This window comes from Vicugna pacos, chromosome 19 (genome assembly GCF_048564905.1).
Source record: "Vicugna pacos chromosome 19, VicPac4, whole genome shotgun sequence".
Classification (NCBI taxonomy): domain Eukaryota; kingdom Metazoa; phylum Chordata; class Mammalia; order Artiodactyla; family Camelidae; genus Vicugna; species Vicugna pacos.
The window spans coordinates 18,734,351-18,739,269 of record NC_133005.1 but is presented as its reverse complement, the minus strand read 5'-3'; the positions used below and the strand labels follow the sequence as shown (position 1 = coordinate 18,739,269).

General features: G+C 44.5%; 1 long non-coding RNA gene across 1 annotated transcript; it reads left to right on the top strand.

Annotated features, from left to right (window-relative positions):
* Window positions 1–591: 591 nt before the first annotated feature.
* Window positions 592–4,549, top strand: LOC140687251 (uncharacterized). Its single transcript, XR_012061432.1, has 2 exons — window positions 592–708; window positions 4,258–4,549. It is a non-coding gene; the product is annotated as an uncharacterized lncRNA (long non-coding RNA).
* The last annotated feature ends 370 nt before the right edge of the window (window positions 4,550–4,919 follow it).

Sequence of the window (4,919 nt, the reverse complement as noted above, 5' to 3'; positions counted from 1 at the left end):
TATAGACTGCAGAGATCTCTCTTTCTTCAGTGCTTGGACTAGAAAATTGATTTCCTTCCTCGAGCTCAGGTTGGCCATCATCAGCTTTCTGTAGGTGTCAGCGAGGCTGGGTGTGTTTACCAGGTCCTTCTCTAGCCAGGCGTCCTTTACCGTTGTCTCCATCCTGGCACACTCCTGTTTAGCCACATAAAGCTGGTCGATGAGGTGGCACTTCTCCTTGATCTGTGCAGCCAGTGTTTTTGCCAGTTGCTTTTCATAGCTTCCATTAAGTTGACTTCTAGCAGACTGAACAAGTCTGAAAGTAAATAAGACACCCACGAATAAGACGAGGACAGGCAGACTCAACACTGCCTCCCAGTGGAGGCTCTGGAACATGAACTGAGAACACAGGCCTCTGGGCAGCAACAAAACCAGCGTCCTAAGGATCAGCCCAAAGCCAAGCTCCACGGAGGACAGGAGCTCCTCCATAGCACTGACCCACCCAGGGCTCTGCCCAGTTGCCGTGGATCCCCCAGCCACAGCAAGCCCCGGGGGACACCCCAACATTCCACCTGGAACCCAACCAGCAACTGACATCCTGGATTGGCCAGTTACCTGGTCAGTGTCGGTGTTGGGGATGGGGGGGGCGGTTATCAAAGGAGAATGTTATAACTAAAAGTTCATTTTCTCCATTCTTGTCTAATGGAAATTTTTTCACAGAGAAGGCAGGTAAGTCTTTGATTATAGGAGTGCTTCATTTGACATGAACACCTTGCATGAAAGTATATATATTAGCTATTTTCATTAGTCTTCTCAACTGATAAAAAATGTACTTTCAACATTTTAAGGGATTTCTTCAATGTATTTTAAATAATTTTTTTAGTGAGGTTTTTGGTTTTTGTTTTTGTTTTTTCCCCTAGAGCAGGGAATTCTGCACTTGGAGTAGCCATTTTTACATTCTATGAATTCAAATTTAGAGAGGCAACCCCAGCACCAGTCCTTATGGGCACCTGGGGACAGAAAACAGGAAATAAAAAGTCTGACAAAGTTGTACAAATCAACCAACTCTATTTGCACAGTCCTGTTTGAACTTGACGATATATATAAAATGCAGTCCTTTAATTCTAATTTTACTTCTGAATTGTTGTTTTACTATTTGTGAAAGCATCTAGGTTCTATTTCTGCAGAATCATTTTCTCCCTGAATTAGTAAAATCTTCTCTTCAAATCTGCCTGGGATGTTTAGTGAATTCACGACACAGACTTGATTTACAGAGAGAGCGGTTGCTCACAAAATCTAAGCATAAAGAAGCTTTGCAAATACAGATGAGGCTGGCATTTTTGAGATTACTAAGAAGACAGCAAGAGAAAAGCATGTCATTTAATTCGGATTCCTAGATGGAGGCAGTGAATCAGATTTCTAAGAGGAAGAGCACGATTTTTAACTTCAGAATGCAGTCCACTTTTAGTAACATCATTCTTAAAATGTAGGGAATGTAAAAAAGTATCTTGTTTTAGGCAACCTGTTGATTAGGTAAAAAGAAAACTTCTGGTTTATTTATAGACTCCTTGAAATGTTCAGGATAGCTGAGGAATTTAGCTACCTCTCAATTAAAAGAAAAAACAACAGCCATAAAAATAAAGATTTGGCTGACGGAAAAGAGATGGGCTCTCAAACATACTCATCCTCTAAAAGTCTTCCAAGGTGCTCTGTTTTGTTTCGAACGATCACCGACAGTGAGCTGGACTCCAGGCTGTGCATAGATTCACAGAACAAAGGCAGAAACAGAAACAAACCAAGAAACAATAATAAAAAAAGGAACCCTGTATTTGTAATGATTTTTGTATCTTGATTTAATAACTGAGAATGAAACAGAAGCATCCTCTTAAAGGTTACACGTGGCTTCGAGCTTGTTTTGCACTTTTGGAAAGTCTGGTCTGCCTCCTGGTGACAAGACCTCTAGCATCCTCGGGCTGAGATGGGGTAGATTCACTCGTTCCCCATAACCCCCCCAAAATGTGCATCTGAAGAAGAACAGTGACGGGGACTGAGTCCCGGAGAACGTCCCCAGGAACGCGACCCTGTCTGTGGCACATTGTGCAGTCTGACCCAGCTGGGCACCAGGCCGGCCTTGGCTGCCAGCCCTCGGGCTGGCCTCCTCCCCAAGGTAGGGCTTACCCTCACACGAAATTGCCAACCAGGGCCCACGTGGGGAGAGAACTAATTTAGCCTCCTGGACACTTGATGAATGAAGAATTTCCTCTTGGGACTAAATTATAGGGCTTGTCGGAGTTGCTCTTTCGTGATCTGTTATTTGGAGGTAATTTTCCAAAAGGGCTGGAACACATGGCCATGAGCGAGAATAGGATTCACCATGAGCGGCTGCCACGCGCTGGTCAGCACACCCCGCCATGCTCATCCTCTCCCTGCCTCCACCCTGTCTCCCCCAGAGAGGGACCCCTGCCAACAGCGCTGGACGCAATGTTAGATCTTTACTTTCCTTCTTAAACTTCAAAAATGGCATCATCCCACCTTTTTTTTTTTTTTTTTTTTTTTTCCTGCATCCGGGTTTCTAGAAATCTAACATCCTGCCCGGACACGCTTAAAAACAGTGAGCTGGGCTTCTCCTCACCACCCTCCTCCCCCCAGCGAGGATGATTACAACCTTCTGTCAGATTCCACCTACCCTCCCTCCCCTGTTGGCCAGAAGATAAGCTTCTGATCTTCCCTTGGCTTTTTGAACTGCTGGGAGCTGTGTAAACACAAACGGTAGGTTAGTGAGACTCTGTTTGACCCAGGGCCTCCTGAGTGCAAAGAGATTACATTTGAAAACTCCCTTGTCTAATTAAGCAATGGTAACCTATTACGGGGTGGTTACTGATGAGGTCAAGTAGCAAGAGGTTTCGGGCTGACCTGTGGCAGCTGGTCACTTGCTGATAAAGAAAGAACAGCTAGTGTTTTGTGAGCCAATGTCCCTGTAGAGCTCCTGTTTCATAAAACACTTGAATTTGGTCTGGGTTTTACCTGTGTGTTTCAGCACTTTTGAGAATTTTCAACAGCAAGAGACACAAGGATTTGTCCTCCGTTGGCAACTGTTCTTTTCCTCGTCTTTGCCCAGTGGCGCCCCGTCCAGTGGTTCACAAACAGGTGCCCTGAGCCTTTAGCTCCATGTGGACCACTGACTTTCTTGCGATGGTCAGATGAGGACCACTTCGAATATTGCCATTTGGATGGGGTGTGGTGATGCTGGTAGCAGACGAAGCCTCAAGAAACAGGTCACAGGACCTGGACCAAACTGTGTAGAGGAACCATGATCATTGACTGAGTACCAACTGTCTAGCATATTCGTCTCATATGGATCTCCAGCCCTGAGCGTGACCCTCCAAATATGTGTCATTATTCCTGTCTCACTGCTGAGAGTCCTCAGGCAGAAAGAGGTCAGCAAGTTTCACAAGGGCATGTGGCCACCAAGTGAAAGGTGTGGGATATGACCCCAAATTGCTTTATCTTTAAAGCTTGCCCATTCCAGGGAACTGCGGAATTTTCTTGTGGAATTGGAAGTGTCCGGAGGGCCCTCCACCCCCAACCACGAAGGGAAACATTTGATGAATGCAGACTGTCCTTGGGAGTAGGTGATAAAAACGAAGATAAGAACTTTGGAACCATAAACCTTGAAAAAGTTATCAGAGAAGCCCTCCCATTGACTCTCACGCCCTCAGATAGGTTTCTCCCTAAATCTCTTGTAGTGGGTATCTATTGTTTTTTTCACCACCAGCTGTATTTCCTGGACTTCTGGGAAAAACATATGCAGAATTCCCCTGGGATACCACCCCTCCTCCAAAACTGTGCTTCAGTCTTCTGTTTGGGTCAGTGTCCCTCCGAGGCCCTGGTGGCTGTGATTCCATGGGGCCCAGTCAGAACCAATGAAATAAAATGCATATTTCCATGGAAAGTTGTAGAACAGACACAGTTGTCCGCCCCCCGCCCTCCTCGAGTCAAGAAGGACAGGCTGGAGCTCCTCCTGCCATCCCGCCACCAGATGTGCTCATCTGGATATGCCTGAGAGACAGAAAGAATCTGGGTCTTGGTGATATGGTTGGAATCCTGATCAAGCTGTGTGTGATCTCCCTCTGTGCTTCACTTTAGGAATCTGAGAATGTTTTAGATGTTTTCAAAAGAAAGAGTTCAAGAGGTTAAGTATCAGTATCTTGCCAGATGCATGCATGCCCCCATCTGGTTATGAGACAAGACTAGAATAATGTCTCTCCCTGTCTCCAGAAGCCGCTCCTTTGTGGAATTGCACTGCGTCTGAGTTTGGAGGAGGCCATGGAGAGGAGAGGACACACATTTGCATCAATGTGGCTTTTCTTTATGAGCAGAGGAGGATGGAGTGTGACAAGTCTAAAGTTCTAAAGTCACATCTCTTGCAAAATCTTTCAGCCTGTCCCACAGTTCATTTTTTAGCCTTCTCATAAGGTGATCGTATCAGAAGTTGGTAAATATTTCTGTTAATTATCCCCAATAAAACCATGCAAATTCTCTAATAAAAACAGTTGCTGATGCCTTCCAACTTCAGTTTAGACAGTTCTGAACAATGTTTTATGAACATTTCTCTGGCTACATTTTCAGCTAATGCTCTGTCTTCAGCCTCACATGTAAAACAACTTTCCATATTGTAGCCAGACCACAATTCTCATGAATTTATTGATAGGGATAGTGAAAAATCTGTTTTATTTATACAGGGTTTCAGAGTTTACAGAATACTTTTGTGTAACTTGTTTATTCCTCTTTTCCAATCTAGAAGGTTGATTTATTATCCATATTTTAGAGATTCGTATTAGAAGGTTTAGGGATCAAGTGATTGGTCCAAATCTCCCCAACCCCTCCAACAGTGGGATTGTATTTTACACTCAAGTGTTCTGATCTAAGTTCAGACTTTC